Source organism: Jaculus jaculus, chromosome 12 (assembly GCF_020740685.1).
Source record: "Jaculus jaculus isolate mJacJac1 chromosome 12, mJacJac1.mat.Y.cur, whole genome shotgun sequence".
NCBI lineage: Eukaryota > Metazoa > Chordata > Mammalia > Rodentia > Dipodidae > Jaculus > Jaculus jaculus.
Window position 1 is genome coordinate 25,199,764 of NC_059113.1, and position 13,293 is coordinate 25,213,056.

At 45.3% G+C, this 13,293-nt stretch overlaps 1 long non-coding RNA gene across 2 annotated transcripts in view; it reads left to right on the forward strand.

Moving 5' to 3' along the window:
* LOC123453763 overlaps positions 1 to 13,293 on the forward strand; it is a 68,991-nt gene that overhangs the window by 40,427 nt on the left and 15,271 nt on the right. For both annotated transcript variants that reach the window (XR_006632961.1, XR_006632960.1), the window contains exon 4: positions 11,896 to 11,979. This is a non-coding gene — a long non-coding RNA (uncharacterized LOC123453763). The remainder of the gene's footprint in view (positions 1 to 11,895; positions 11,980 to 13,293) is intronic.

Genomic DNA, 13,293 nt, shown 5'->3' on the forward strand with positions numbered 1-13,293 from the left:
AGGAGGTCTTCTTGTGTCAGCTGCAGTAGATCACAGCATGCAGCCTGAGGAGGTCTTCTTGTGTCAGCTGCAGTAGATCACAGCATGCAGCCTGAGGAGGTCTTCTTGTGTCAGCTACAGTAGTTCACAGCATGCAGCCGGAGGAGATCTTCTGTGTCAGCTACAGTAGATCACTGCATGCAGCCAGAGGAGATCTTCTGTGTCAGCTACAGTAGATCATAGCATGCAGCCAGAGGAGATCTTCTGTGTCAGCTACAGTAGATCATAGCATGCAGCCTGAGGAGGTCTTGTGTCAGCTACAGTAGATCACAGCATGCGGTCTGAGGAGGTCTTCTTGTGTCAGCTACAGTAGATCACAGCATGCAGTCTGAGGAGGTCTTCTGTGTCAGCAGCAGTAGATCACAGCATGCAGTCTGAGGAGGTCTTCTGTGTCAGCTACAGTAGATCACAGCATGCAGTCTGAGGAGGTCTTCTGTGTCAGCTACAGTAGATCACTGCATGCAGCCGGAGGAGATCTTCTGTGTCAGCTACAGTAGATCATAGCATGCAGTCTGAGGAGGTCTTCTTGTGTCAGCTACAGTAGATCACAGCATGCAGTCTGAGGAGGTCTTCTGTGTCAGCTACAGTAGATCACTGCATGCAGCCAGAGGAGATCTTCTGTGTCAGCTACAGTAGATCATAGCATGCAGCCTGAGGAGGTCTTCTTGTGTCAGCTACAGTAGATCACAGCATGCGGTCTGAGGAGGTCTTCTTGTGTCAGCTACAGTAGATCACAGCATGCAGCCTGAGGAGGTCTTCTTGTGTCAGCTACAGTAGATCACAGCATGCAGTCTGCGGAGGTCTTCTTGTGTCAGCTACAGTAGATCACTGCATGCAGCCTGAGGAGGTCTTCTTGTGTCAGCTACAGTAGATCACAGCATGCAGTCTGAGGAGGTCTGTTGTGTCAGCTACAGTAGGTCACAGCATGCAGCCTGAGGAGGTCTTCTTGTGTCAGCTACAGTAGATCACAGCATACAGCCTGAGGAGGTCTTCTTGTGTCAGCTACAGTAGATCATAGCATACAGCCTGAGGAGGTCTTCTTGTGTCAGCTGCAGTAGATCACAGCATGCAGTCTGAGGAGGTCTTCTTGTGTCAGCTACAGTAGATCACAGCATGCAGTCTGAGGAGATATTCTTGTGTCAGCTACAGTAGATCACAGCATGCAGCCTGAGGAGGTCTTCTTGTGTCAGCTACAGTAGATCACTGCATGCAGCCTGAGGAGGTCTTCTTGTGTCAGCTACAGTAGATCACAGCATGCAGTCTGAGGAGGTCTTCTTGTGTCAGCTACAGTAGATCATAGCATGCAGCCTGAGGAGGTCTTCTTGTGTCAGCTGCAGTAGATCATAGCATGCAGCCTGAGGAGGTCTTCTTGTGTCAGCTGCAGTAGATCACTGCATGCAGCCTGAGGAGGTCTTCTTGTGTCAGCTACAGTAGATCACAGCATGCAGTCTGAGGAGGTCTTCTTGTGTCAGCTACAGTAGATCACAGCATGCAGCCTGAGGAGGTCTTCTTGTGTCAGCTACAGTAGATCACAGCATGCAGCCTGAGGAGGTCTTCTTGTGTCAGCTACAGTAGATCACAGCATGCAGCCTGAGGAGGTCTTCTTGTGTCAGCTGCAGTAGATCATAGCATGCAGCCTGAGGAGGTCTTCTTGTGTCAGCTACAGTAGATCACAGCATGCAGCCTGAGGAGATCTTCTTGTGTCAGCTACAGTAGATCACAGCATGCAGCCTGAGGAGGTCTTCTTGTGTCAGCTACAGTAGATCACAGCATGCAGCCTGAGGAGGTCTTCTTGTGTCAGCTACAGTAGATCATAGCATGCAGCCTGAGGAGGTCTTCTTGTGTCAGCTGCAGTAGATCATAGCATGCAGCCTGAGGAGGTCTTCTTGTGTCAGCTACAGTAGATCATAGCATGCAGCCTGAGGAGATCTTCTTGTGTCAGCTACAGTAGATCATAGCATGCAGCCTGAGGAGGTCTTCTTGTGTCAGCTACAGTAGATCATAGCATGCAGCCTGAGGAGGTCTTCTGTGTCAGCTGCAGTAGATCATAGCATGCAGCCTGAGGAGGTCTTCTTGTGTCAGCTACAGTAGATCATAGCATGCAGCCTGAGGAGGTCTTCTGTGTCAGCTGCAGTAGATCATAGCATGCAGCCTGAGGAGGTCTTCTTGTGTCAGCTACAGTAGATCACTGCATGCAGCCTAAGGAGATCTTGTGTCAGCTGCAGTAGATCATAGCATGCAGCCTGAGGAGGTCTTCTTGTGTCAGCTACAGTAGGTCACAGCATGCAGTCTGACGAGGTCTTCTTGTGTCAGCTACAGTAGATCATAGCATGCAGCCTGACGAGGTCTTCTTGTGTCAGCTGCAGTAGATCATAGCATGCAGCCTGAGGAGGCCTTCTTGTGTCAGCTGCAGTAGATCATAGCATGCAGCCTGAGGAGGTCTTCTTGTGTCAGCTACAGTAGGTCACAGCATGCAGTCTGAGGAGATCTTCTGTGTCAGCTACAGTAGATCACAGCATGCAGTCTGAGGAGGTCTTCTTGTGTCAGCTGCAGTAGATCATAGCATGCAGCCTGAGGAGATCTTCTTGTGTCACCTACAGTAGATCACAGCATGCAGCCTGAGGAGGTCTTCTTGTGTCAGCTACAGTAGATCACAGCATGCAGCCTGAGGAGGTCTTCTTGTGTCACCTACAGTAGATCACAGCATGCAGCCTGAGGAGGTCTTCTTGTGTCAGCTACAGTAGATCACTGCATGCAGCCTGAGGAGGTCTTCTTGTGTCAGCTGCAGTAGATCACAGCATGCAGCCTGAGGAGGTCTTCTTGTGTCAGCTGCAGTAGATCACAGCATGCAGCCTGAGGAGGTCTTCTTGTGTCAGCTGCAGTAGATCACAGCATGCAGCCTGAGGAGGTCTTCTTGTGTCAGCTGCAGTAGATCACAGCATGCAGTCTGAGGAGGTCTTCTTGTGTCAGCTACAGTAGATCACAGCATGCAGCCTGAGGAGGTCTTCTTGTGTCAGCTACAGTAGATCACAGCATGCAGTCTGAGGAGGTCTTCTTGTGTCAGCTACAGTAGATCACAGCATGCAGTCTGAGGAGGTCTTCTTGTGTCAGCTACAGTAGATCACAGCATGCAGCCTGAGGAGGTCTTCTTGTGTCAGCTGCAGTAGATCACAGCATGCAGTCTGAGGAGGTCTTCTTGTGTCAGCTACAGTAGATCATAGCATGCAGCCTGAGGAGGTCTTCTTTGTCAGCTGCAGTAGATCATAGCATGCAGCCTGAGGATGTCTTCTTGTGTCAGCTACAGTAGATCACAGCATGTAGTCTGAGGAGGTCTTCTTGTGTCAGCTACAGTAGATCACAGCATGCAGTCTGAGGAGATCTTCTTGTGTCAGCTACAGTAGATCACTGCATGCAGCCTGAGGAGGTCTTCTTGTGTCAGCTGCAGTAGATCACAGCATGCAGTCTGAGGAGGTCTTCTTGTGTCAGCTGCAGTAGATCACAGCATGCAGTCTGAGGAGGTCTTCTTGTGTCAGCTACAGTAGATCACAGCATGCAGTCTGAGGAGGTCTTCTTGTGTCAGCTACAGTGGATCACAGCATGCAGTCTGAGGAGGTCTTCTTGTGTCAGCTGCAGTAGATCACAGCATGCAGTCTGAGGAGATCTTCTTGTGTCAGCTACAGTAGATCACTGCATGCAGCCTGAGGAGGTCTTCTTGTTTCAGCTACAGTGGATCACAGCATGCAGCCTGAGGAGGTCTTCTTGTGTCAGCTACAGTAGATCACACATGCAGCCTGATGAGATCTTCTTGTGTCAGCTGCAGTAGATCACAGCATGCAGCCTGAGGAGGTCTTCTTGTGTCATCTATAGTAGATCATAGCATGCAGCCTGAGGAGGTCTTCTTGTGTCAGCTGCAGTAGATCACAGCATGCAGCCTGAGGAGGTCTTCTTGTGTCAGCTACAGTAGATCACTGCATGCAGCCTGAGGAGGTCTTCTTGTTTCAGCTACAGTGGATCACAGCATGCAGCCTGAGGAGGTCTTCTTGTGTCAGCCACAGTAGATCACAGCATGCAGCCTGAGGAGGTCTTCTTGTGTCAGCTACAGTAGATCACAGCATGCAGCTTGAGGAGGTCTTCTTGTGTCAGCCATAGTAGGTCACGGCATGCAGCCTGGGGAGGTTTTTTTTAGAATGAGCATGGACAAGATACCAAAATTGTCTAAAGTTTGATAGGCCATTGTTTGATTATTTGACTATACCATGGTGGTGGCAGATGAGACTAATGCAAGTCCTATAGGTATATACCACAAAAATAGGAATTTTTGATAAATGAGTATGGAAAATGAAGGAGAAGGAACTTTGTAGTTTTTGGTATTAGAATGGGGAGATGGCTGAATAGTTTAGTGTTCTTGCCACTTAATCATGAAGACCCCTTGGGCTAGAAACAACCAAGATTGACTGTCCAGCATTCAAGTAAAAAGATGGGTGTGGACACACACTTCGGTAACCGCTCCTCTCCTCATGGAAAGATGCAGAAATTGGGAAATCAGTGAGGCTCCTTGATGGACAGCAGCTCTGGGTTGAGGAGTGGCCCTTCTCGAGCAGTGCACAGTGAGTGATAATGGGACCCCAACATTCTCCTCTGGTCTCTGCTTGCTTGTACATGGGGTTCTCTGTACACACACATGCATAGCTACACATCACAACACACACATGCACATTCATACACACATTCACATGTAAAACTAAGACAATCAGTTGTCTGAAAACCAGGGCTATGATAATGGGGTTAACAGAAGAATCCTTTCTAGAAGAAAGAGTAATTCATTTTCTCAGTAATTGGAATTTCTTCTGTGGTCCAGTCAACATGGATGCAAGCAAATGTACTTTGTAATATGTATTAGAAGTTGGACCTGTGGTTCTTCAGTCACCAATTTAAAAAATTCATGAACTAAGCCAAGCATAGTGGTTCATGCCTTTAATCTTAGCACTGAGGTAGGAGTGTCGCCATGAGTTCAAGACCAGCTACATAGTAATCTCCTGGTCAGCCTGGGTTAGAATGAGACCCTGCTTCAAACAAACAAACAAAAACAGCAAGGTCATGAACTTGCTAATTCATTGGGTGGAAGTACAAAGGGGATGCTGATCATGGATTTAATTTAATAAAAAATACTTAAAGGATTGGAGAGATGACTTAGTGGTTAAGACGCTTGCCTGTGAAGCCTAAGGTACCAGGTTCAATTCCTCAGTACCCACACAAGCCAGATGCACATGGTAATGCATGCGTCTGGAGTTTGTTTGAAGTGGCTAGAGGCCCTGGTGCACTCTCTCTCTCTGCCTCTTTTTCTCTTAAATCAATAGACAAAAGTAGAATATTTCAAAAAATTTCATAAGCTGGGTGTGGCAGTGAACGCCTTTAATCCCAGCACTTGGTAGGCAGAGGTAAGAGGATTGCCGTGAGTTCAAGGCCACCCTGAGACTACAGAGTGAATTCCAGGTCAGCCTGGGCTAGAGTAAGACCCCACTTTGGAAAACAAAAACAAAAACAACAACAACAACAACAACAACAACAAAAATATTTAAAGAGAAATGGGAGGCTCCATAGCACTTGAGTCATTCTGACTGGTTTCAAATCTCTCCTCTACTACTTATTATTAGCTGTGTGATTTATATGAGTTATGAAACCTCTCTGTGACTGATTTTTCTCATCCTCAGAGATAGCACTAGTTATACTTACTTCATAAATAAGGAAATTTGTATTGAGTACTTCATATTCAACACAATGGTTCAACTTATTAATAACTCAACAACTGTTGCTACGTATTACTTCTATCAAATAAAATAAGTACTGAAATATCTTATAAATTGTAAAGCTCTCAGCAAAAGTTACTTTTTGTGTCTGGGCAGCAGAGTAGAGTGGGAAAAGATTTGCCTTTGGCAGACCTGGTTCTAAACTTACGTCTGATACCATTTAGTCAGGACAAGAAGTCTAACTTTCCCTCATGTAATTAGTGTAAATAGTTGTGCATGGTCACCCAGTGCAGAGCCGTGTGGGAGTCTGAATGAAAAAAACAGAAAAAGGTCTCAAATGAAGCGATGTTGTAAACTATGAATGATATCAAAGTAAAGATGTTAACTAGTCATTATCATTATTAACATATTAAGACCGCAGACTTTATTGATGTGTGATGGTCAGAATGAATACTCGTTTAAATAGCACCCAGATAATGTCCGTTTGTACAGTGCTGCTGTTTGGATGTCGAATGTCTCCCATGTATTAACGGTTTGGTCTTTGTGGGGGTGGGCTTTGCGAAGTAGCAGAACCTTTAGGAAGCCCTTAGGTCATTGGAGATACGCACTTGAAGGGAATCGATTGTGGGACTTCAGGCTCTCTTCTTCTTTCTCTTTTGTTTCTGAGCATGGGCTGAGCATTTTCCCCCTCTGTCACCATCAGGTACCCCACCAGAGTCCTAAAAGCAATGTACCCACCCGGTCATGAACTGAAGTCACTGAAACCATGATCCAAAATAAACCTTTCCCCTTATAAGTTAATCATCTCAAGTGTTTTGCTATAGTGGCAGCGACTAACCCTTACACGTTCTGTGGTTTAATTGCCAAATGGATGCTGTGAAAAGAAGGCAAGCAGTGAGATCCTTGGCATTGGCCTGAGCCTTGAGATGGGCGGCGCACTCCGAATGGACTCTCCACGGAGCTTCTGCATTTAGTATTTATTTTGGTTAGGTCAGTCAGTGGGCCGGGAGTAGGGTTTGGTGGGGGTGGAGGTAGAGGGAGCCAGTCGTCTTTAAACCCATGTGTCTCCAGCTCTGGTCAGTCCCTTGAGGAGAGAGCGCAGCACCCCTCATTTCTAAGGGATATTCTGAGAGCTACATCTCAGCTTCCCCCTCCCAGCAGGAGGACGGAGTCATTAGTATGGGTGGTTTATAAGAAAACAAAGCTTGGAAAGTTGGACAGAAACATATTCTGATGACCTCAGACTACACCTGAAGCTCAGGGGTGGCTTTTCCACCTCACATCCTTGTGGGGGGGGGGGTTGTCAGGCTGGGAGCAGAGGTCACAGTGTCCTTCAATCAGATGTAACGTTGCAGGCAGCAAGGACGTGCAGAGAAGGATGTGAGTTTATTAAGAACGTCTTTCTTTCTCCTCTGCCGTTTTCTTTACAGAACATAGTTCTATCATGACCTTGGGTCAGAATGGAATAAACACTTTAAATCAACATCTCCATCAACTGGCAGGGAAGGATGGCCCTTGGGTCCCAAATCCTTTTCCCTTCCTTTCATTATTTATGTGTGCAGTTTTAGTTGAGTTTTTTTTTTTTGTTTTGAGATTGCATTCATTTTCTTATAAGTAGAATATCAAGGTAATTTTTGAAAAGCATAATTGAAGCATACTTTTAGTAGTATTCATATGGATACAGAAGATAAGAAATTGAAGGTTACTTCTTAATATAAATTTGCAACTAGTAATACTTTACCTTAATTAAGAGTCACTAAAGAAGACAGAGCTAGAAATCTTCTACCACTGCTTTAAAAGTGCAGTGATTTCCTTTTGTAAGTGCACTGTAATCAAAATAAAAATATATTTGCATTTTGAATTGAGCTCCATATAAGTGGCCTCCCTATATTGATACCTGATTTCAAGTTTTATACCATTATATGCAGGAACAGAACTATGTCTCTCCTGCACATAGGAACAGGGCTGAGTCACCTGTACGTGGGAACAGGGCTGTTGTCTCTCCTCCATGTAGGAGCAGAGCTATGTCTGTCCATCACCCTGCTAGTCTGGCACAGAAATGAGTGTGATTTATTTTTAATATGATACCATGTGTCAGGTTTTCAGTCAGGAAAAAGGGACATTTTTAAACTTTTTTTCAAATAATTATCCACTTTTAAAATATCTTATTTTTCTTTATTTGAGAGAGAGAAAGAGGCAGGGGGAGTGAGAATGGGCATCCTAGGGCCTCTAGCCACTGCAAACAAACTCCACATGCATGTGTCACATAATGCATCTGGCCTTACATGGGTACTAGGCAAGTGAACCTGGGTCTTTTGGCTTTGCAGGCAAGTGCCTAAACCATTGAGCAATCTCTTAAGTCCTACTTTTGACTTTTAAGTATTAAAAACCCTGGGAAACTTTAGTATAAATGTTCTCAAAACAACAAAATGCAATCTGGTCCCAGTGAACTCTTTCATATGATTTTTGGCATATTGTACACTCTGCATTACTAACTAGTTTAGGGAAGTAAATTTCTGCAGACAGGTTTATGTTTACATACAAATCCTTTAGCAAGGGCTGGAGAGATGACTTGGCAGTTAAGGCATTTGCCTCCGAAGCCTAAGGACCCAAGTTCAACTCTCCGGATCACACAAAAGCCAGATGCACAAAAGTGAGGCAAGCGCAAGGTCGCACATGCCTATTAGGTGGCACAAGTGTCTGGAGTTTGATTGCAGTGGCTGAGGCCCTGGTGTGCCAATTCTATCTATATAATAAATAAATAAACAAAGCCTTTAGCAAGCCTAGCTCAGGGAGTCACATGGAAGGTTCTTCCATCATTCTTTCTTCCTTCTGCCTCTAATAAAAAGGCAGTGTCTCCATGAAGAACGTGTTATGTGCATCATTCTATCAGCCAAATCCTGTCTGACTGCGTGCTAGCCATGGAAAAGAGAATGGAAAGCCTTTCTGTCATTGCACAGAGTCACCAGTAATGGCAAGAGGGTGAGCTTCCCCTTTTTTTCCCTTTCATGTTCTTTGCCCATTTTCTAAAATTTATTTTAATTTATTTTTTTTTATGAGAGAGAGAGAGAGAATTGGCATGCCAGGGCCTCCAGCCACTGAAAACGAATTCCAGACACGTGCCACTTTGTGCATCTGGCTTTACATGTGTGCTAGATAATTGAACCTGGGCTGGCAAGTTCAAATGGGGTAGCTGCATGGTTTCATGGTTCAGAAATAGGAAGAATATTCCTGTTTCCCTCCCTGCAGCTGCTTGTTTATTACCTGTCATTCATTCAAACATCCTGAATAGATATCCACTCCCATTCAGATGATTGGCACTGTGAAGGTAATGCAAAGACAAGAAATAAGATCTTGGGGACTGGAGGGCTGACTCAGCATTTGCAGCTGTTGCCTGCAAAGCCTAATGAGCAGGGTTTGATTTCCTAGGACCCAGGTAAAGCTGGATGCACAAAGTAGTGTATACATCTGGAGTTTGCAGTGGTTAATGGCTATTCTCTCTCTCTCTCTCTGTCCTTGAAAATAAATAAAATATTTTAAAACAAAACAAAAAGCAAAGAGCTGGAGAGATGGCTTAGTGGTTAAGATGTTTGCCTCCGAAGTCTAAGGTCCCAGGTTTGATCCCCAGGGCCCATGTAAGCCAGATGTACAAGGTGATGCATGCATCTGGAGTTCGGTTGCAATGGCTGGAGGCCCTGGTGTGCCCACTGTCTCTCTCTCTCTCTCAAATAAATAAAATGTTCTTTATAAAGATTGTATTTTTAAAAAGCAACAACAAGAAATAAGATCTCATCACTGTCCAACATCCTGTGCACTTTATTTATTTATTTATTGTTGGAGGTAGGGTCTCACTCTAGCCCAGGGTGACCTGGAATTTACTATGTAGTCTCAAGATGGCCTTGAACTCATGGTGATCCTCCTACCTCTGTCTCACAAGTTCTGGCATTAAAGGCGTGCTCTGCCATGCCCAGCTTCATCCTGTGCATTTTTTGAAGTGGCCTATGAAACTTCTTTTATTTCCTGTGCTCTTAGACCCACTGGAGGACTCGGGGACCAAAACCAATGTGGTCAGGATGAACAGCGCACTGGGGGTGATGTCTCCCCTTGGGGTTTGAGTTGACCTGTTTTGTTAGCTGGAGTCTAAAGTGTGGTGTGTTTGAGATGAGCACCTGCAGGAACTGAATCACCTGGAAGTTTTATTCTGCCTGCAATAATCCCTGGGTAAAGTCCCATATTCTAGACACGTGGAATTGGTAATTTGGCTTGCTTCTTCTTCTGAAGATGACCATACCATTCTCCTTTCCTAGTCAGCTCTGGCCTACTCCCAGTGACAAATCCTCCAGATGACTCACAGACTCATATCTATGTTAGCAATATACATGAAGTGTGCGCTAGAATAATCTAGTTATCCTGTGGTAGCATGTTAGTGGTAGGGCCCAAAGTTGAACACACAACAAAGACTTATTTCCTGCCTGTTTATATAGCCATTGCAAGTCAAGGGTGGACACGTGTGTTGAGGAACTTCTGCTCCCTTAGTCTTTCATGGGTCCAGTCCATCTATACCTGCAGCATCTAGAACACACGGATCCTTGGGTCTCCTCAAAAGGAAAGAAAGAGAGAGAGACTAGAACTCTCAGTGGTATTTTAGTGTCTTCAGCCTAAGAGACAAATGGCGCTTGTTTCATGTCCCATTGCTATGCGGTCTTCAGGCCCCACCTAACTGCAATAAGAGTGGGAAAGCTATTGCCTTAGTACTTTCTGTGTTGCTATAAAAAAACAAACAAACAAAAAAAGAGGCTGAAATTTTTGTTACAAAGAAAACATGCTAATTTAGTTCGTGATTATGGTGTCTGGAAAACCCAGACAGCAGGTGCTGACGTCTATCTAAGAAGGCAATATTATAAAGTGGGAGAGAAGTAGAAGAAACAGGTGCGAAAAGTTTAAGTATGTGGGGTGTCCTCACCTTAGAACCGCCTGTTTGGTAGTGACTAATCTAGTCCCAGGAGACCTTATACACTTCCACAAGATGGGTGTTAGTCCTTTAAAGAGTGGTGCTCCTGTTACCTAATCACCTTTCACTGAGTCCCATCTCTCGAAGGTTCTGCAATTTCTCAACACTTCCCATTGGAGACCAAGCCTCGACCACATGAACCTTTAGGGCACAAGCCACACACAACCCACATTAGCTAGTCGTTCATGTTTCTGGAAAGAGAGTAATACCACATGTTGGTAAGCACTGGCATCATGATGGCATCTGCCATCATGCCCGCGCTTTCACTCCAGCCATGAATTATTTATTTACAATAGAATGAATAAACACCAGGGCCCCAGGCACGCTCTTACCCAGAGCAGTGCAGACAGTTCATGACTCTGCTCACGTTGTCCCTGTTCCTCCTGGCAGGAACATGCCAGGGCCTCTCCACCCCTCCCTTGTCCTTGCCTCCCCCTCTTCTTTCTCGTCGTTGCTTCTCCTTTTCCCACTGAAAAGATCAAAGATCAAAAGAACATCTTGGGGCTGGAGAGATGGCTCAGCAGTTGAAGGTGCCTGCTTGCGAAGCCTGGAGGCCCAAGTTCAATTCCCTAGTACCCACGTAAAGCCAGATGCACAAAGTGGGGCACACATCTGGAGTTTGTTTGCAATGGCAGGGACCCTGGTGTGTCCCTTCTCTCTCTCCCTTTCTCTTCTTGCAAATAACTATTTTTTTTTTTTAAAGAACATATTGAAAAGCACAGTTTTAGATAATGGAGGTGGGTGGCGGCAGCTAGGGAGTCCTGATTGGTGGGACCATGCCACAGTGAAACAGCCTCTGGCGAGCTGGCCCTTGTAGCTCAGGGCCTCATCTGCCCGCAGGCTCAACCTTCATCCGCACTTAGGGCTCATCTTCAGCATGGCAGGCTGGGCTTGCTCCGAGATGCCAGAGTTTGACTTACTGGAACAGAAAACCACATCAAAACCCCTGTCACATGGCTGCGCTGAGGAACCCAAACCCCACATCAGAACGCTTTGGCCCATGAGAAGTACTGAAATCCAATGTGTGTTCTTCACGGGGAATTAAGAACATGTGGTTCAGTCCTAATTATAACCCACCCTTTGCATGTTTTCAATTAGGTACTGAGAGCCTTGGGCTTCAGGGACCAGAACTGACCCAACTACAACATCCAACTTTCAGAGGACTTAAGTGACCTCCATACAGTAGGTATTTGAAAAGGGTTTCCCTATGATGATTATATGTGGTGTGATTTATGGCGCTAGGAATAAAATTCAGTTGGATTTTCTCCGTTGTTTCTTTGGCGGGAACAGCCAGGGGTTACTGAACTTCTTGGCAGTGAGCAGAAAAAACTGATCCTGAGTTATTAATAAAGTGGAGTTTTTTGGTCATTGATTCTATGCTTCATTTTGCTTTTGCTTTCCTGTGCAGGGGGTGGAACCCAGGGTTCACATGCTAGACCCAGGCTCTATACTAAAGCCACACCCTGCCAGTATCTCCTCAGATTGAAGGCATTGTTCAGAGAACTTTTGCACAGTTTATTTCATTTAATCCTCACAAATACCTTTCAGTAAGTTCATTATTATCCATATGTGGAAAGGAGGCTTATAAGCTTAAGACACTTACACATGTATGTATTGAAACAGTTCATGGCATCCTATTTGTTTATGTTTTATGTATACATAAAATTTTACAAAGAAGCTTAAGAAATTTGTTCAAAAATCACAAGTTTAAGAAGGGACAGAGTGTGGCTGGGGGTGATGGCTTAGTTGACAAAACATTGCTACGTGTATTAGTCACAGTTCTTGTCACTGCAGCAAAACATCTGACCAAAGCAATTCAAGGAGAAAGGTTTCATTCTAGCTTACAGTTCCAGGCTAGGGCTCACCTGGCTGGGAAGGCATGGTGGCAGGAATCAGAAGTAGCTTGTCACATTCAGTCCACAGTGAGGAAGCAGAGTGAGGAACGCTAATAGCCAGTTAGCTTTCTCCTCATGCCGTCCAGGTTCCCCAGCCCACAGGTAGAGCGGGTCATCCAACCGCAAGTCATGTAACTTAGACATTCTCCAACACACACAGGCCATAAGATCTGCTTCCATGGTGTTTCTCAATCCTGTCACATTAACAACCAGAGATGACGTCACACCATGCAAACCAGAGGACACTCATGTGGTGTGGCTAACTGGACCTGTAATCCCAGTCTCCAGAGATGAAGACAAATCAGTGAGCTCTGGGTTCAGGGAGAGACCTTGTCTCAATAAGTAAGGTGTAGCAATTGAGGAAGACACCTGACATCAACCTCTGGTCTCCACACGCACATGCACATGTACACAGATACACACACACACACACATACACACACACACACACACACACACACACACACACACACACACACACAGAGAGAGAGAGAGAGAGAGAGAGAGAGAAAGAGAGGGAGGTAGTAAGCTAGGCTAGAGAGATTAATGGTTAAGGTACTTGTCTGCAAAGCCTAAGGACCCATGTTTGACTCCTCAAATC